Raw genomic sequence first — 21,570 nt, 5'->3', positions numbered from 1 at the left:
AGTGGGAGGTCTCAATCTTGTTCTATCAGAATTAGATAAATCAAACCACAAAACAAATAAGAAGAAAGTTAAGGATGCAATTAGAATTTTAGAAAAGTTAGGTATGATAAACCTTTGGAGAAAAGTGAATGGAGACAAAGAAATATATATATATATTTTTTCTCAGCGCTACATGGAATCTACACAAAATTGACCATGTATTAGGGCATAAAAACTCAAAATCAAAGGCAAAAAAGCAGAAATAATAAATACATCTTTTTCAGATCATGATATAACAAAATTACATATAATAAAGGGTCAAGATTTTCCCTAGACCAAAAATTAATTGAAAAGTAAATTATTTCTTGTTAAAGAATGAGTGAGGGGGCAGCTAGGTGGTACAGTGGATAGAGCACCAGCCCTGAATTCAGGAGGACCAGAGTTCAAATCTGGTCTCAGACACTTAACACTTCCTACCTAGCTGTGTGACTCTGGGCAAGTCACTTAACCCCAGCCTGGGGGAGGGGGGAATGAGTGAGTGAAACAAGAAATCACAGACAAAATGGAGAATTTTATCCAAGATAATGACAATAATGAAACAAAATACTAAAATTTATGTGATACAGCCAAAATAGCTCTAAGGGGAAGTTTTTTTTTTTATCTCTAGATACTTACTTGCATAGAAGATCAATTAATTGCAATTAATTGAGTAGGCAACGGAAGAAATACTCGAAAAAAAAAAAAACAAATTAAAACTCTCCAATTAAATACAAAATTAAAAATTCTGAATATAAAAGGAAGATTAATAAAATAGAAAATAAGAAACCTATTGAAGTATTAAATAAAACTAAAATTTGGTTTTATGAAAATTAGATAAAACATTTAGTTAATTTGATTATAAAAAAAGAAAGAAAAAATCAGATTGTTAATATCAAAAATGAAAAGAATGAACTTTCTACCAATGAAGAGGAAATTAGAGCAATAATTAGGAGCAATTTTGCCTGAATGTATGCCAATAACTTTGATAGTCTAAATGAAATAGAGATGCACATGAAAATATAGATTACCCAGATTAACAGAGAAAGAAATGTTACTTATATATTCCAATTTTAGCAAAATATATTGAACAAGCTATTAACCAGCTCCCTAAGAAAAAATCTCCAGGTTTAAATGTCTATTCTACCAAGTAATTAATGAACAATTAATTCCAATGTTATGCAAACTATTTGGAAAAATAGGGAAAGAAGGAGTCCTAACAAATTCCTTTTATGACACAGATATAATTCTGATACCTAAATCAGATAGGGTCAAAACAGAGAAAGAAAATTAAAGATCACTTTCCCTAATGAACATTGATGCAAAAATCTTAAATAAAATTTTAGCAAAGAGATTAAAGCAAATTATAACCAGGATAATATACCATGACCAAGTGGTATTTATACCAGAAATTCAGAGCTGGTTCCATATTAGAAAAGCTATTAGCATAATTCACTATATAAATAACCAAACTAGCAAAGATCATCTTATTATCTCAATAGATGCAGAAAAATAATTTGACAAAATTCAACACTTATTCCTATTAAAACACTAGAAAATATAGGAATAACTTAACTTTTCCTTAAAATGATCACTAGCATCTAATTAAAATCATCAGCAAGTGTCATATTTAATGGGGACAAACTAAAACCATTCCTAATAGGATCAGGGGTGCAACAAGGTTGCCCACTATCACCATCATTCTTCAATATTGTATTATAAATGTTACCTTTAGCAATAAGAGAATAAAAATAAATTAAAGGACTAGAGTAGGTAATGAGAAAATCAAATTATTACTCTTTGCAGATGATATGATATATTTAGAGAATCCTAGAGAATGAACTACAAAAACTACTAGAAACAATTCACAACTTTAGCAAAGTTGCAAGATACAAAATAAATCCACATAAATCATCAACATTTCTTTATGTTATCAACAAAGTCCAACAGCAAGAGACACAAAGATAAATTTAATTTAAAATTAATGTAGATAATATAAAATATTTAGGAGTCTCCCTGCCAAGACAGACAGGTACTATATGAACAAAAAATATTTTCCACACAAATAAAGACAGATATAATCAACTGGAAACACATCAAGTGCTCATAGGTAGGCTGAGTTATTACAATAAAAATGACAATACTATCTAAGTTGACCTGCTTATTTAGTGCCATATAAATCAGATTGAAATTTAACAGAGCTTAAAAAAATAATAACAAGTTTCATCTGGAAGCACAAAAGGTCAAGGATTTCAATGAAATTAATGAAAAAAAGTGCAAATGAAGGTGGCTTAGCCATACTAAACCTAAAACTATATTTTAAAGCAGAGGTTATCAAAACCATTTGGTACTGGCTAAAAAATACAATAGCTGATCAGTGGAATAGATTAAGTTCATAAGAAATAATAATCAATGACTATAGTACTCTAGTGTTTTATAAATTCAGAGACTCTAGCTTCGAGGATAAATATTCATTATTTGACAAAAATTGCTGAGAAAATTGGAAATTAGTATGGCAAAACTAGACATTGATTCACATCTAACATCTTATACCTTACCTTGGTATAGGATGTTAGATGGGAATAAATGCCTAATGAAATGGGTTCATGATTTAGAAATAAAAGGCAATACTATAAGAAATGGATAGTATACCTCTCAGATCTGTGGAGAAAAAAGGTAAGTGTGGCCTAAGAAAAACTAGAATACATTTGGGAATACAAAATGGATAATTTTGATTATATTAAGTTAAAGCCTTTTTATATAAACAAAACCAGTTGCAGGCAAGATTAAAAGGGAAGCAGTAATCTGGGGAGATGAATTTTATATCCAAGGATTCTGATAAAGGCTTCATTTCTAAAAAAATATAAAAAATTGACTCAAATGTATAAGAATACAAGCCATTCTCTAATTGATAAATGGCCAAACATATAAACTGACCATTTTCAAATGAAGAAATTAAAACCAGTTCTATTCATATGAAAAAATTCTCTAAAGCATTATTACTATTTTTCCCTTTGAAGTATCATGCTCAATTTCACTAGGTGGGTGACCTTTGGTCATATTCCTAGCTCCTTTACCTTCTAAAATGTCATATTCCACAACCTCCTATTATTTAATCTTGCAACTGTTAAGACCTGTATGTAATCATGATTGTGGCTCTCTAGTATTTGAGTTGTTTCTTCTGGCTACTTATAGTATTTTTACCTTGACTTGATTGTTCTAGAATTTGGTACTGTTCCTTGAAGATTGTATTTTGGGATCTCTTTCCTGAGGTGATCAAGAGATACTTCCAATGCTTATTTCAGGATATCAGGCAGTTTTCTTCTACAATTCCTTGAAAGATACTGGCCAGGATCTCCTTTTGACTATGGCTTTCCGATAGCCTAGTGATTCTGATATTGTCACCACTGTGACCTATTTTCTAGGTCAGTTGTTTTTCCAATAAGCTATTTTACATTTCCATCTATTTTCTCATTCTTTGAATTCATTTGATTGAATTTTGTTGTTTTATGGACTTACTAGCTTTCTCTTGTCCAATTTTAACTTTTAAGAAATTGTTTCCCTTTACAATTTGGCCAACTGTATGCTTTCAATTTCAATGTATGTTTTCTTAAGTGGAATTTTTAATCTTTGCCACATGGTGAATTCTACCTTTTAAGCCATTGTTTTCTTTTTCATGTTCTTAACGCTTTTCCCATAATCCTCTGATTGATACAAGAGGATCACTCATATATTTTCCCAATTTGGAGGGATCTACCACTCATATGATTTTTAAACTCCTTTTTGAACACTTCCATGAGTTCTTTCTAGACTTGAGACCACTTCTTATTTTTCTCTGGGTTTTTGCTCATAGGTGTATTAATATTATTATCTTCTTCTGAGTTTGTGTCTAGATCTTCTCTATTACCATAAAAATTTTGTATGGTCACTTTCTTCTGTTGTGTTTTTATTTTTTTGGCCTTTTTCCTTTCTTTTAAACTTGAGCTCTGCAAATTATCTCAGGGTTCTTGTTCTAGGGATTGTAGGCCTTAGCCCTTTATCTGTTGTTGCACTGACATTGCCCTGAAGCCCACAGGGTATCCTAATCTCTGTGGCTGCTCTGAGGGGATTTTTTTAGGAGAGGGTGGTATTTAGGAGACCCAGAATTCTTACTTGAGAGCTGGAGTCCTAGTGTTATTGTCTGATGTGTACTGAAACTGGTGGACTATTATTGCATTTCCTCAAGCTACAATGAAGCATATATATGTCTGGCTGTGATTCTCAGAGCAGGAGTTTGCCTGTTGCCCCTACCTATGCTGATACACTTGGCAGGGAAAAGGTGTACTGGTATTGAGATTCACCTACTCCATTGCACTACAACTCAGAGTCTACCACCGGTTTACTGAGGTGAGGCTTGCTCCTGGCTTGCTGGGATGTTTCCCATATTGTGGTACACTCCCATTTTACCTGAATGAGACAAATCTTTCCTGCTGATCTTTCAAGTTTTTTGAGCTCCAAGATTGTTTCACCAGTAATTTTTGCTGTTTTTTTTGTTGGTTCTGTTTTATAATTTATTTAGTTGTGCTATTTTATGGTTGTTTGGAAGAGAATATGAGAAAGTTATGATAATTTATTGCTTACTCCATCATCTTGGTTCCCAGAAGTCTCTTTGAGATATATTTTTAAAATACAGTTGTTTACTTCTTAAATCAGTTTTCCATTCTGAAACCCTTGTTTTCAATGGGCATTAAAGATAAGACCATAATATGTTCCTGCAGTATCTTGCCAAAGATTAAGTAATCTTTGGGAATTCTTTATAAAATCATTTAGTATCATTTATAATCATATGAATCACCTGAAATAACTAGCAGGTTTTTTTTTTTTTTTTTTTGGTCGTAGCTCTATAAAGTAAGCTTGAAAGTTTAATCTCCTCTTTTAAACACCTTTCCATGCTTATATATTAAATGTCATGTGTTTATATTCAAATCTGAGTTTTATTTTTCTCCTCAAGTTTCTTTGTCCTGGTAATTTATTTCCTTCAGTTGTGGATTCCTTTTTGTCCCCTTTTCCATCTGTACCAAAGATGGGGATGATCTGTGTAGCTTTCTCTTTTTCTGGTGCCTTGCACAAGACTAGGTGAAGACTTTTTCCTTATGGAAAAAGTGATAAACCCCATGCTTAATTATGAATATAACCCTACACCTTAATGGACTAGCTTCAGTGAAAATAAAACAAAACAAAACAAATGAAACCAAAAACACTGTTAGAACTTTTTCTACCTGTCTTCTGAGATGTATTTTAAGAAAAATAAATTCCCCAGAGGGGTGTACTTTGAGTTTCTCAGCACTTGATATAGTAGTCCTAACTCTTTCATGAATTCTCAGTGGTCTTTTTACTAGGCTTGTTAAATCCCTACTAATTTTGAATCTGAGAAGAAGATAATGCATTATCTTTCTGCACTTCTGGTTCAGTAGTTGTGGTGTGGTGAGCTGCTTTAACTCTGTTCTTTCCTGATAGTAGTTCCTGTGTATTATTGGGGAAAAAACAAAAACAAAAACAAAAACTTTGTTTCAGTCTAAATGTTAGTCTTTCCTATTGTCACTTTCCATATTTCTTAATTTGAATGGAATTACTGTTTGAATTCTTCACAAAACTAACACAAATTTATAAGATAGAGGATGAACTAGTAAAGACCAAGAAGACATTCAACCAATGCATAGTGAAACATTATAAGAATTGGTATTATCTCCAGGTTAAAGATTAAAACATTCTAAGAATTTGGAAATTATGGTACTCTGGCATATATTGCAAAAGAAAAGGTTTAGCCATGGGAATTCCAAGACCAGGCTAAGGACAGAGAGAGGAAAAAATCAGTCCTTGTCTGATCAATCTAGGAAAACTTTGTAAAGCAGGTAGAATTAAGAGATCCCCCACTGTGGTTATTTCTTTAATTGGGGAAAGTCAGCATGACTTTAGTTTCTAGTTACAAGTGATTTTTACTTGTTATTTGCAAGTAAGCTTTTCTCATTTAAGTACTGTTATGAATTTGATACACCAGGGGCCCATAGTAAGTAGAAAATTTAGTTATTGTTTTAAATGCTTGTCATTTTCTTTTGGAAATCCAGTCTCATTCATTGATATTTCCTTCTGTTACTTTGATATCCATGTGCATTTACTACCATGGAACTTGGGGGCAGTTATGATATGAAAGAATACAAGTTTAATCCCCTAAAAGCAGTGGGGACTTAGCTTTAGTTTTTATCTTGCTTGACCTTAGAGGATTCTCACACCAGATTACTTCCCGTGTGTTACATTCTCCAGGGCTTTCATCCTCAGTGGAGCCTTGGTGCATATGGTGGAGTAGCAGTCATGTTTATCAAACACATTTTTTTTTCTTGAGAGAACGTCTAATCAGAGACAGAAGTTCAAAAAGAGGGGCATAAGTGGGAGAGTAGGCAGCTGAGCAGCTGAGGATCATTAGCAATAATCAAAGGTCAGACAATAAGAAGCTCCCAAAAAGCTGATAATGACTTCTCCCAGGCTAGTGAAATGATGGTTGAACTGGAGGTTAGGAAAACATCTAAGTTTTTTTTTCTTTTTGTTTGGATTAAGAGTAAGTCAGTCTTTTTCTGGACCCACATGAAACTTTAGGAAGGACTTTAGGGAGCTTATTCAGTATTTTGAATTTTTAAAAAATCATATTTGTTCTGACCTTGGCATGACAACTTGCTTTTTTAGTCTATGTCAGTGAGCAACATGATTTATCTTATGGCATGTCATTTAAAAATGATAACATGTTAATATAGATACTATATCAAAAGTCAAAGTTGTTCTGCTTTTTGTAGTCTTTGAACAGAGTAATTTTTTGTGCCCCAAGCAAATGAAATGAAATGTGTGCCTTCAAATGTTTTAGGAGAAGGAGGTGGAATGTTTGACAGGAGGTGAACTGAGGAAAGCAAGGAGGAAAAGAAGGGATAAGAAGGGAAGAAGCAGAATAATTTATTAAATACCTACCATGTATCAGTTACCGTTCTAAAAACTTTATAAATCTTTTCTCATATGTTGCTCACAACAATCCTGTGAGGCAAATGCTATTATTACTCCCATTTTACAGTTGAGGAAACTGAGACAGAAAGAGTTGAAGGTTGAATTTGGATTCATGTTTTCCTGACTTCAGGTACAGCCCTCCATCTACTAGTTGAGTTAAAAATGTCTGGGGGCAAGTAAGGGAGAAGAATGGAAAGGAGGTATACATACAAAGAACCTATGTGAGAGCTCTCAGTTTTGATGAGTATTCTTGTTAGTGAGCTGCTAAACTTAGCTGCTTCTTTTCTGGGAAGGACTCAAAAACAACCAGTAATTACTAAATTCTAAGCTTTCATTCTTTCTGCATTAACATTCCCTTAAACTTGTTTTTTTGAATATGTTAATATTGATCTGATTAGGTATCTTTTTACAAACCTGAGGTTTTTTTTCTTTTTCTTTTTTTTTTTTTTTTTTTTTTTTTTTTTCCTGTTTTGTCCATTTAGATCAGTCCTTTCACTCCTGGATATGAGATGGGACAAATTTCATTAAGTTACTGGCTTTATGATGTTTGTGCATGTCTGCATGTTTAATTAAAATTTTAACTTACATATCTATGTACTCACTTTTACCAATCCCAATGTTATGCAAGCTCTTTGAAGGTAAGCACTATTTCATTTTTTGTCTTTAATTTCTCCAACACTTAAAAAATAATGACTAGAACTTTAATTTTTGACATATAGTGTTTTTTTTTTTAAAGCTAATTAAACTTAATTCATTCTAAGAGGGACAGATATTTTTCAAAAGAGCTTAAGTTAAACCATTGAACTAGTGATCTCTTATAATACTATTTCAGAGTATTGTTTTGGAATTTTGCAAAAGAAATGAAGAAAAAATTAACAACTTTTCATTTTCCAGAAGCAACTTTAAGAAAAGATGAGAAGAATAACTAAAAAAAATAATACCCTTATAATTTAAGACATCGTATTCTAAACTATGAAGTGCTGATATAATAATTTATATAATAATGGAGTTATTACCTTTGAATAGAAACAAAGATGAATATACAAAAAATTACTTTTCTTTTCTTCCTGTCAGGATTCCAATGAACAGTGAAGCCTCTGGTAATGAAAATAACCCGTGACAGTCCTTTGTCAAGGAGTTGGCTTTCAGTGAGGAAAATAGTGCCAATTGCCAACAGTAATTTGTGTATCCAGGTGGCTTCACACTCTGGACTGTGAGAAATGAGTACAAACACACACACACACACACACACACACACACACACACACACACACACTTCAAAAAGAATAAGGCCTCAAAACAGGTTGCATTACAATGTATTTATGATTCACTCCTAAAGTTGGGGAGACAGAAGAGAGAAACTCTATTTGCAGACAATATATGTGTATATATATATATATATATATATATATATATATATACGTGTATATATACATACATACATATATACGTGTATATATACATACATACATATATACGTGTATATATACATACATACATACATATATATATATATACATATTCCCTTTGCTGGCATTAACAAATGATTTGGTCTTTATGGCATTGATTTTGTATTTTTATTTTTTCCAAATGATATCTATCTGTTTAGATGAGTTTCTAACAATAGGAATGCTTTTCTTATTGCAAATCCAGGGTATCGCACAGCTTGCTTATGAGTTTTGGACCATAATTTTGGACAGAGGACTCGGCCAAAATATAATACCGTCTGGAAAGCCTTGATGGGGATTCCATCCTGCTGGGTGGCTATCAGCTTGGAAGCTTGAAAAGTTTATTTAATTCTTGAAATGGAGGGCTCCAGGTCTGGCAGGTTGTCTGCTTTTTCTGCCATTGCCTTGTGCTGTCATTCTACTATTGGCCCATCTGTTCTGGTCAAGCATGTCAAGGCAACTCTTCTTCAAGACAGTCTTCCTGTTTTCTTTTCCCATGAGGGTTGTTAAAGATGACTCAATTTTGGAATTTGGCTCATTTTTCCTCCTTCTATTTTCAAGGTAATATAAAATATTCTACTTATAAAATGTCACTATTGTTAATGTTCATTCTTAAAACATCATTTTGTCACTATTCTGTGAATCCTCAATAATGAAACAGAACTTTTACTTTAGAATACTTTCATTTGTTGTTTCCTATTGTCACAAAATCTGTTTTTAGCATGCAAGTAATTCTGGCTCCACTACTTAGATAATTAGAAAATTTCTGAAATGGCAGAGACTTTACTGGTAATATGTACATGTGTATACACACACAAACATATAATATATATATATATATATATATATATATATATATATGAAAAATAATCTCATTTTTAATAGGCAAATGGTCATTAGCCAATCTTTGCCTGAATACTGTTAATGTAAGGAAAACCAATACCTCCTAAAGCAGTTCATTCTTACCTTAGAGAGTTCCAATTGTTAAGACATTTTTACTTATATAGAACATAAACACACCTCTTTGAAAAGAGTATTCATTGCTTCTAGTTCTGACTTCTGGGACCAAACAAAATAAATCAAATCCTTCTTTCAGGTCAAAGCCTTTCAGTGGAAGTCAATGATTATATTTTCATAAATTTTCTCTTCTCTAAGCTAAACACTCCTCATTATTATATATGACCTGTATTTAACATAAATTGTATATTTCTCATTATACCTTTTCAGAATAGATAGGTGGCAAAGTGAATTGAATTTTGGGACTGGTGTCAGGAAGACCTGAGTTCAAATTTAGTCTTATAAGCAGTGTGGCCCTGAGCTTATTCCTCTTTGCCCCAATAGTCTCATCTGCAAAATGAGCTAGAGAAGGAAATGGCAAATATTCCCAGTATCTTTGCCAAGAAAACCCCAAATGGAATTACAAAGAGTTGGATATAACTGAAAACTGCTGAATAAGAAAATTACTCTTTATTCTTTTCTAATAACTTTCTGATATAGCAAATGTCCTCCATAAAGTGCTATACCAGAATGAAACATGGTTCTTCAAATGTGATCTGACCAAAACATAAGGCAACAAGCAAATTATGTTGTTCCCGAAAATTGAAATTTTGAAGTATTAAGTAATTTACTGTATTTCTCTGGGCCTCTGTTTCTCATTTGCAAAATGAACAGGTTATACTAGATGATCTCTAAGGACCCTTCCTGTTTTATTATTCTATGATCTTTTGATCCTACAAATCTGTGGTTGATATAGTACTCATTTCATTTCATTTCAAATGATTTGAAATCAATTCTCAGTGCTTTTAAAGCAGAAATATCCATAGTTAGTTACTATGCTATGTTATAGTCTTCAACTAAATAAATTAACAAGTGTGACCCTAAATTAAAATACATTCATTAAAGTAGCTTATATGAATTGGTTTATATAATTATACACTTTGAAATTTTGATTACTTTTAAAATATTTCTATCAGTATTTAAATGCTGCTTTATTTATAAAAGATTGCATATGTCTTTACCAAAGCCCCATAGGTTAAATTACTGTCTGAATCCTCTATTTTTCTAGTGAAGATGGGCAATCAGGAATAGTTAATATTCATAATATTTCCACATTGTTTTTCTACTACCTCTGCTACTTTTTCTTAAAAATATGTTCCTCTTTTTTAGTGTGCTGAAAATAAAACTATTTCTATCACAGTTGAAAATACTGTCCATTTCAGTCATGCTCTTGTGAGATCATATGGATAGTAGCACATTGCCTAGACTCTGCTGCTATTAAATCAAAATTATGCTCCCTACCCTAGGGCTTTTTTTTAGCAACATATGTTGTTTGGAGCCTTTTGCCTTTTAACCATCGATCAGTGAGTTCATGTGAGGGTTACCAATAACAGAAAAACCTTTCATTTGCTTTAGATGCCTGAGAAAACAGAAGACTTGCTATTATTAACATGCAGCATGAAGAAAAAAAAATGATTGAAAGACTAAAATAAAGAGCTAACAAAAACTGTCCTCTGTTAGATAGGAATGTTCCTTTTTACTCTTTTCTAACCCAACAGTATACATATATATATATATATATATATGTATATATGTATACATGGAAGATATTTGTTTCAATAGTTCAACATTAATATAATGTTACTGTGTATAGTCATATATTTAATTTCTCTCCAACAGGGATTAAGGTGTTGATTAGCTTATTATTGAAGTACATTAGGATGAACCATTCTTTATTATAGATATGTGAAAAAGGAGTTTCATCTAAAGGAATGACTAACTTTTCCTTCTTGTTTGTATGAGAAACTATAGTGGAACAATGTGAGAAGAGTTGCATATGGAATGAGTGCATAAGCATAAATTGATGCTATAGTTCATATTTCTCTTTCAACAAATCAAACCCTATAGGTATTTTCAGAACCCAGACTCCTACAGGTGACATGTGGTGATTGAAGCTATTATAAAACATTTGCAGATAGACAGAGTGCTCTTTTTCAGACATGGTCTATTTTTATGGTCCTCAAGGACTTCTACAGCATTGCAACTAGTATAAATACTTGATCTATTCTTTCATTCCTTATTAATGATTAATATATGAAATACTTATTATAGTCAAATAGTGTACAAAATGATAGTGATGCAAATCGTAAAGTGAAATAATTATTGCACTCAAGATGCTTCCCTTCTTCTGCAGGAAACATTTACATAAGTAAATGCAAAATACATACAAAATATGGGAGGGAAATCTCTAAATCTTGTATAAAAGGTGGTACCTAAAATTTGTAGTGATTCTAAGAGATTGAAATAAGGAAGCATTTCACTCTTGACATGCTTGACAACATGTACAAAGGCACTGAAGTGATAGTTGGAATGTTGTATATCAGGTACAGTAGTTAGGCCAATCTGGCTGAATTCTACACTACATTAAGGAGATTCATGTGCAATAAACATGGAAAAGTAGTATTGGAGCCAAACTGTGAAGGGTTTTCAAGCCAAGATTTCATATTTTATTCTCAGGGCACTGAATTGTTTTCACCCTGAAGTAAATTTGATAGTATGTACTCTGAACACTTGGTTCTTTTAAAGTTTAGGACTCAGAAAGAACCTGAAAGCCAAAATATGTGTTGATTCTCAGACTTGGAAAATCCTTAGCATTTACAATATGACTTGAGTGACCTCTTTTAATGGCTCCTAAGAATTCAGAAATCTTGTGACTAGTCTGACATACTATAATTGACTGAAGTTGCAATCCAGTTGGAAAAATAAGATAAGTATCTTGAAAAAGTAATCTTTGGTGTCCTTACAGTTGCCTACATGGGCACAACTTCTTTTTTTCTTTTTAGTCTCCCTTGTATAAGATGCACCTAGTTTATTACAAGACTGAGAATGGGAAGGATATATTTAAAACTAAAGCAAACTGTCTAAGTATGGGATCAAAATTGCTTATTTATATAGGTGAATCTATAGACTTATTTGATTCCAAATAGAAAAAAGTCTATATAAGCAATAGCATTATAGTAGCTTCTTATGTGTATTCCAGTTTCTTTTCTCTCCATGTGATTTAATTTAAAATTATCTGATGCTTCTTAATTTTGTTGTAAAAAATATAAAGACCTTCTGTTGTTATAATAATAGTCACAGTATTTAGTACCCACAGTGGACATCTACAAAATGCATGAGAAAAAACCAGCCCTACTGGGATGATTATTCAACCAATAAAACACAATTTTTGTCAATATTCCAGTAGCAGGTAGAGAGAGAAAAAAATAGCCATCAATGATCTGCATTACTTATTTGAGTGGAGAAGAGACTCTTGTGAGCATGAAGATAGATGTTAATAAGAAATAAGAAAAAGCAATCAATTGCCTCCTCTTTGTACAATATTATGCTAAATTTATAAATATTTCATTTTATCCTTTAGGTAGGTGCTAATATTATTCTCATTTTATAGCTGAGGAAACTGAACCATACAGAAGTTAAATGACTTCCCTAAAATCAAATATCCGAGGCGTGTACTGTCTGAAGTCATATTTGAACTTAGGTCTTCTCAACTTCAGACCCACTGCTCTATACATTGCATCACTTAGCTCCTTTGGAATATCTGATGAGATTAATGAAGGAAAAGTTAAACTGTTATTTATCAATGTGTTTATCAGTTATCTATTTACAGAAGTCAGAAAGACATCTTCCTCAGTTCAAATCTGCCTAGTTAAATGATTTACAAATTAGTAAAATTAGTAAAAAGTTGTTTATGAACTCACTACTTGTGGGATCTTGACCAAGTCACATAACCAGGTTTCCTCATCTGTAAAAGAGCTGGAGAAAGAACTGGCAATTTATTCTAGTATCTTTTCCAAGAAAACCCCAAATTTAAATCATGAAGAGTCAGACATGACTGAACAACAACTTGTAATAGGAAAAGAATGAACTAAGAGCAATTTTATCAAGTACTTGGTCATTTATTCATAACAATGATTTGGGAGGAATTTTAGAGATGAATTAGTGATAACTGACAAGTAAACTGAATCCGAGAAGGAAGAAGTTAATTGTCCAAGGTTCTATAGGTAGCAATAGAGCTGGGATTTGAGCCCATGTTCTTTATATCAAATCAAGTACTTCCACTATTCTACTGCCTATTTATTTGTAATGATGGTGGACCGGATTTGGTGCCCATCTTCATATACTCCCTGGCTATACTATTTCATATTATTGTTCTTCTGCTACATAAATCCACTGGGGAGTATATGAAATCTAAAGAAGGCATGGTCCCTTTTCTCAAAAGATGTGATTGAGAAAATAAGAAGCATACCCATATGACTTTGGTAAACATATGTGTATATATATATATATATACACACACACATACACACACATATATAAGTACTTATATATGTATATATGTATATATATATGAATACAGACACACAAATATATATATATATATGTATATGTATATATATATGTATATATAGTTTGCTAAATGAGTGATAATTGCTATAGCAGCTGAGAGCTTTGGAAGAGAATACACTAGATATGTTGTTCAGAATGAGAGGGCCTTCTCCATTTGGCTTCATCTTTATCTTGTTACTAGACTGAGATGACTTTTGAGGAGAAAGTGAGGCTAATGACTTTACATTGCCCTTCCTCACTTTAATACAATTCATGTGCATGTCAAGAATGAAGGTCAAATAACTGTAGCATGAGGAATAACACAAAGTGGGAATGGGAAAGATAAGTATTAGACAAGAATGATTAGTTCAACTCCAGGAGAAGATTTGTGGAGAAAACTAATGAAGAGAAGATGAAAAGATTGTATAGGGCATGGGAAGGCAGGATATAAAGGTTATTCTGCAATAGAGTTTTAAGTCCAACTTATTTTCATCATGGATTGTTGATGAGGATTTATTTAATAGTTTGGTGACATACTAGATCATATGAAATGAGAGGAAAAAGAAATACTTATTAGTGAAAGAGGAGGGTGTGGGATTGTACAATTATGGCTGAAAGGCATCTTTTGTGTAATCTAGTTCTCTCATTTTAAAGTGGAGATGTGAGACTCAATAAAATTAAGCACCTTTACAAGATTATAAAACTAACTGAAAACCTATAGGTTGCTTAAAAGTATCTTTTTTAAATGAAATACAGATTCAAGCAGGAAAATGTACTATGAAAGAAGGTGTGAAAAAGATTCATGTAATAGTAAGATCTACCAAGTTGCTCATAGGCATTTGACTTCTAGACTCTTAATTAATTTGCCACACTTCCTTTAAATGAGTTTCTGTGCCCCCATAATCAAAACAATGAAAATGACCTTGTTGTCTATGTCATATTAACTTTTTGATGGGGTTTCTGAAAATAAATTATAGAAGATTTTGGAACTTGAAATATATTTTTGAAAACAATAAGTACTAGTTAGAAGGAAACTATACATATAGATATAGATATAGATATAGATATAGATATAGATATAGATATAGATATAGATATAGATAGATAGATAGATAGATAATAACTCTAAGATAATGGAGTTTGTAAAAAAAAGTTTGAAAAAATAAAGAACATTTTGCTTTTTTAAAAACAGAAATTTGCCATTCAACAGTATTTTTTGAAGTCTAACTTTCTATTTAATATTTCAGAGAAAAAAAATGCTAGCATCGACATTTTCTTATATAGTCCCTATTCAGATCACACAGAATACAATTTGGAAAATGCTGGTCTAAGTGAATGAGCTTTTATTTATAAACCACTCACTGGAGTCATTGAAGGAAAGATATTCTAAATACAGGTCATGCTTATCAAGTTTCCTTTGATTTTGCCACAAAAGTATCTTCTACAAATGCTGTTAAAAGAAATAGGGAAAATCAATTTGTGTCTTGTGGCTTTGCTGTGCTGATCCCAGAAGGCATGTAACTGCCTCTTGGTGGTCTTTAGACAAAGGGACTAGGATCAGAAGTTTTTGACCTTCCTTTTCAAAGTTTCCTCAGGAGGTTGGGGAATAAGGAGTTGGGGTTTGGAGAGAACTTGGCTGACTGCTGTAGATTCAGCAACCCCTTCTCTCACTGTGAAGTTTCAAATCTTCATCCAATTTTGTGGTAAATCTGAATCCATCTCATCTACATGTAACTTTGTCTTATGAAACAAGAAAATTTCAGTCCAAGGGAGTTGAATTTGGAAATCTTTCATTTATTCAATTTCTTTTTGGAGAGCTCAGTGTCTTATGAAAATGGAAACTATCTGACACCATTAACAAACTTAGGACATTAACAATATTTAATTGGCTCTATTTATTAACAATTCCTGCCCCCCAGTTGGAGGAAATTGCATGAATAATTTTAATCACCAGGACTCCCCCATTCTTTTGGGCAGATTCTGTAAAGGGCTTTGGGGTTCTTTTATTTCTGTTTGTTGTTGGATAAGACTAATAAAATGTATTTCAGAACTCATGGTAATTTGCAAAAAGTTTTCTTCAATTGATGATTAAAGGAATGAAACTTAAAACCCTACTTTGTGCCTTTGGAAAATATCTAATTAAAACATGAATTTGCTGATTTCACACTGTTGGCAGTATGGCTTAAAATTACCTTCAAGCACTATACACATTCTACTGGCCCTATATCCTAAATAGACAATAAAAAAGGGGGAAGGACCCACATTGAAACAGCCTTTTTTTTGTAGTACAAATAACTAGAAACTGATTAGATACCCATCAGTTGGAGAATAGCTGAATAAGTTGTGATATCTGAATATTATGGAATGTTATTGTTCTATAGGAAGCAATTAGTAGGATGATTTCAGAGAGGCCTGGAGAGAGTTACATGAACTGATGGTAAGTGAAGTCAATAGAACCAAGAGAGCATTGTACATAGCAACAAGAAGTTTACTTGATGATCAATTGTAATGGATGTGGCACTCTTCTACAATTAAGTTATTCAGGCCAATTCTTGTAAGGGTCTGGTAATGGAGAGAACTATCTGTACCAAGAAAAAGGACTACAGGGACTAAGTGTAGATCACAATATATTATTTTTACTTTTTTGTTGTTGTTTGCTTGTATTTTGTTTTTTTCCCCCCTCATTTTCCCCTTTTTTGATTTTTCTTGTACAGCATAATATTTGTGGAATATGTATAGAAGAATTGCACATGCTTTAACATATACTGGATTATTTTCTATCTAGGGGAGGAGGAAGGGGGAAAGGAGAGAGAAAAAATTTGGAACATAAGGTTTTGCAAGGGTTAATGTTGAAAATTATGTATGTGTTTTGAAAATAAAAAGCTTTATAAAAATAAATGGAAGCTATTTTACATGTAATTGGAAAAATAAAATACAATTGAATATAAAAAGTACTATACACATAACACACATATACACACATTTACATATATTTAGATAGTATATTCATACGCACAATGTGCATTCAGAAAAATTTGACTTATTTATTCATTCTACAACCAAATTTTATGAAGTATCTGCTGCATGTAGCAGAGATAGTAATATATGGACAGCTGAATCAATCAAACCACTCCTTTCATAGTAACTACCTTAATCAGGTAAGAACACCTCTTCAATCAAGAACAGTTAAAGTAGGTGTGACCAATTCTTATTCAGTTTGAAAGGAGTGAAAGTCAGTGAGCTATACAGTGAGATTTGTTGAAGGGACTCAGGGTTGTGGAGCTTATATGAAACACAGCAAGCCAGTTCAGATTTTAGCATTTGAGTGGCCATCCAGGTTAGAGGAGAAGATAGTTCCCTCCTGAGAGGTTATCACTTAAGAAAAGGAAGAAAAAAAAGAAACTCTATTCCCTGTTCTTTCTCTGCATTAACCAGAACACTTTTTAAGCCTTAAAAGATAGGAATATTTTAATAGATTTTTAGCAGTATCTCCAGTATAGCTGAATGCAACGGCTTCAATGGGAACCAGAGTGAAATTAGACACACTGAGGAAAGGAACCTTTAGAACTCTACAAGGAGACAAGCAGAAAATATTACACTGAAGGAGAACACTAAGATTAAGGTGAAAAGAATATTCAGTAATCAGGTGTTGAGAAAACACAACTTTGGGATATGAGCTATATAAGTTGAGTCCACTTACATTGGAATATATATATATACACATTATAGATAGATAGATAGATAGATAGATAGATAGATAGATAGATAGATAGATAGATAGATAGATATTGGTGGGGAGTTGTACTAATTATTCTTACTATACCATTTCTGTAATTATTCTTAACAAAAAGTTAATTAAGTCTGATTAGCTAATTGATGTTAATTTATAATCATATTGGGGAAAGCAGATGCATGTGTATGCTTGTGAGCTCTAGTTCTAGAGAAACTATCCATATTATCCCTTTAGCACTACTACTAGAACAGGACTGGAGAAGAAGTCAAATGCCCTCTAGGAATATCACTTGTCAGGGTAGTCAGGTTTGAATAGTGAGCATAGAGCTGTGCTAAACACTATTATAAATAAAGAATCATCCCTGTTCTCAAATAGTTTACAGCTTGGTGATGATGAAATTCCCCTCTTTGAGCATAAACTTATGTATTTTCATTTCCTCCACTATCTCACTTATTTTAAATCTATCATTGGCCTTGCAGTTCCTCTATTTCTTCCTGTTCTCCTAGTTCATTATCTTTGCATTAATCCCCTTTTATCTCTTCAGCATTTTCAAACTGCCCTTGACAAGGTAAAATATATATTGCATTTTCCCAGTGAATAAGTCAAAATCTAAACCTTTCCCCACTTGGGAAAGTCATAAAGCTGTGCTAAGTTACTGCTCTATAAAATCATGTTAACTAATTGTTTTGATAGTTACATGGCCATAATTTTATTGTTCCCTGAAAGTAACTAATCTTAGTTACATTCAACACTAGGGCTATTCCAAGTCTATTCTTTTGTTCTCAACTTTGCTTCTTTCAAGGGATATTTTTTTAAATATTTTATTGAGAGAATTAAGAAAAATATCTATAAATTAGCTATAAGGTCTTCTCCCCAATTCCACCACCCATCATTCTCCTTTTTCTCAGTCTCTGAGAAAGAGATAGTCCTCTTTGCCATATCTGATATTCTTCTTATTTCCATCCTTTTCATATCAAGAAATTGTCTTTCTATCATCTTCATTTTTCTTCTTTCTCTATGTTTTCCAACCATATAAAATCAGATATCTTCTATTCCTTTATTTATTTATTTTTAATTAATTTTATAATTATAACATTTTTGTTTGACAGTACATATGCATAGGTAATTTTTTTTTACAACATTATCCCTTATACTCCCTTCTGTTCCAAAATTTTTTCCCTCCTTCCCTCCTTCCCTCCACCCCCTCCCCTAGATGGCAGCCATTCCCATACATATTAAATATCTTATACTATATCCTAGGTACAATATATATATATATATATATATATATATGCAGAACAGATTTGTTGTTGTTGTTGTTGCAAAGGAAGAATTGTATTCGTATTCGGAAGGTAAAAATAATCTGGGAAGAAAAACAAAAAAACAAATGCTCACAGTTTACACTCATTTCCCAGTATTCCTTTTCTGGGTGTAGCTGATTCTGTCCATCATTGATCAATTGGAATTGGATTAGCTCTTCTATATGTTGAAGATATCCACTTCCATCAGAATACATCCTCATACACTATCATTGCTGAAGTGTATAATGATCTCCTAGTTTTGCTTGTTTCACTCAGCATCAGTTGATGTCTCGCCAAGACTCTCTGTTGCACCACTTGGTGCGTATATGTTTAATATTGATACTGCTTCATTATCTATGCTACCCTTTAGCAGGATATAATGCCCTTCCTTATCTTTTTTAATTAGATCAAATTTTGTTTTTGCTTGATCTGAGATGAGGATGGCTACCCCTGCTTTTTTGGCTTCACCTGAAGCATAGTAGATTCTGCTCTAATCTTTTACTTTTATTTTGAACATATCACCCTGTTTCAGGTGTGTTTCATGTAAACAACATATAGTAGGATTCTGGCTTTTAATCCAGTCTGCTAATTGCTTCCTCTTTATGAGGAAGTTTACCTCATTCATATTTATGCTTAGAATGACTAATTCTATATTGCTTGCCATTCTGTTAACCCCTGCTTATGCTTTTCTCCTTTCCTTCCCTCTTACCCCCCTACCCAATATTAATCTTGGGAACACCACTTGCTTTTCACAGCCCTCCCTTTTTAGTATCCATTCCCCACCTTAAAGCTCCTCCCCTTATTTTACCCCTTTTCCTCACAATTTCTGTATTCCCTTCCCCTTAGCTTACTCCTTCCCTCTCACTTTTCAATGAAGTGGAAGAAGTTTCACCATAAATCGAATATGTCTATTGATATACACTATGTTCATCCCCCTCCTTTCTTTCTCTCAGATATAATAGGTTACCTTTGCCTCTTCATGAGATGTAGTACCACCACTTTACCCTTTTTTATGATATAATTTCCTTTTCACCTCTAGTTTGTAGCACAAATTATACATGTGTTCTTTACATATCTTTATGGCAGAAACATAGTTCTCAAGATTTCTTTTTATCTTTTTAGATATCTCTTGAGTTCTGTATTTGAAGATCAAGCAGTTTGTGCAGCTCTGGTTTTTTCATCAAGAATAGATGGAATTCATTTATTTTGTTAAATGCCCATCTTCTTCCCTGGAAAATGATGCTCATTTTTGCTGGGTAAGTTGTTCTTGGCTGCATACCAAGTTCCTTAGCCTTTTGGAATATCATATTTCAGGTCCTTTGTTCTTTTAATGTGGACGCTGTTAGATCCTGGGTTATCCTTATTGTGGCTCCTCCATATCTGAATTGCTTTTTTCTAGCAGCTTCCAGTATTTTTTCCTTTGCCTGATGGTTCTTGAACTTGGCCACTATATTTCTTGGCGTTTTGATTTTAGGGTGCCTTTCAGTAGGTGATGAATTTTTTTCAATGTCTATTTTACCCTCTGTTTCCAAAACATCTTTGATAATTTCCTGGAAAATAGTGTCCAGGCTTTTTTTTTTTTTCCTCACATTTTTCAGGGAGTCTGATTATTCTCAAATTGTCTCTCCTGGATCTGTTTTCCAGGTCTGTTGTCTTTCCAATAAGGTACTTTACTTTCTTTTCAATTGTTTCATTTTTCTGGTTTTGCTTGACTACTTCTTGGTTTCTCCTTGAGTCATTCATTTCTACATGTTTGAGTCTAATTTTTAATGATGTATTTTCTTCACTCACTTTTTTATATCTTTTTGTAATTGTCCAATTGAGTTTTTAGGTGAGTTTTTTTTCTTCTATGGAATTTTTTTCCCATTTCATCCATTTTATTTTTTAGAGAGCTGTTTTCTTTTTCCAGCTCACTAATTTTATTTCTCAATGATTTGTTTTCTTTATCCCCTCTGGATAACTTCTCCAGACTCTCTTGCCAATCTTCCCTTTCCTTTTCCCCTTTCTCTTCTAGTTCTCTTGTGAGAACCTTTTTTTGATTCCCTCTATAAGATTCTTTTGTATTGAGGAGCAGCTCATATCCCCCTTAGGGTATTCCTCTGGAGACAATCTGCTTTTAGTGTCCTCAGTATTTGAAGTCTGCTCTCTCTCCATACAGAAGCTGTCAATGGTTAGAGGCCTTTTGTATGTTTTGTTCATTTTGTCAGAGCTGGAATTGAAGAAAACAAATTGACAAGAGAAACAATTGATCTGTTTCTGGGGGGGGGATGGGGCTGGATATTGTTACTGAGCTTCCTGTATAGACTGTGGGAGACAGCAGTGAGGCACTAACAGGATAGCAATGGCTGTGCTGAGTCTGTGCTCTGAGGCTCTAAAAATGTGCTGAGTCACCCAGGGTGAGGGTGGGGGTGGGGGTGGGGGCGGCTGGTTGGAGAGATGCTAGCTTTCCAGGGTTTTGTTCTTCACCTCCGGTGATTACACCTTCTCTACTGCTCCTGCCTTGCTGCCAAGACAGAGTATCAGCACTGGGGTAAAAGTCTTTTTGCAGAAACAGAAGAGATTGCACTCCTTCCCCATCAGGCCCAAGCTGTGTAAGCTGCCTGTCTCACTCTTGCTGCCTGCCCTCAGTCTGCACCCAGTCTGTTCGACCCTCCCCCGAGCA

The 21,570-nt window shown here is 33.1% G+C and overlaps 1 long non-coding RNA gene across 2 annotated transcripts in view; it reads left to right on the top strand.

The window, feature by feature from the left end:
* LOC141541211 (uncharacterized) overlaps positions 1 to 21,570 on the top strand; it is a 106,337-nt gene that overhangs the window by 15,469 nt on the left and 69,298 nt on the right. For both annotated transcript variants that reach the window (XR_012481687.1, XR_012481686.1), the window contains exons 2-4: positions 7,524 to 7,679; positions 8,695 to 9,050; positions 20,031 to 20,164. This is a non-coding gene — a long non-coding RNA (uncharacterized LOC141541211). The remainder of the gene's footprint in view (positions 1 to 7,523; positions 7,680 to 8,694; positions 9,051 to 20,030; positions 20,165 to 21,570) is intronic.

The sequence above is a fragment of the Sminthopsis crassicaudata genome, chromosome 4 (assembly GCF_048593235.1).
Source record: "Sminthopsis crassicaudata isolate SCR6 chromosome 4, ASM4859323v1, whole genome shotgun sequence".
NCBI lineage: Eukaryota > Metazoa > Chordata > Mammalia > Dasyuromorphia > Dasyuridae > Sminthopsis > Sminthopsis crassicaudata.
Note: the sequence above shows the minus strand (reverse complement) of the source record. Positions and strands in the feature narration are given on the sequence as shown.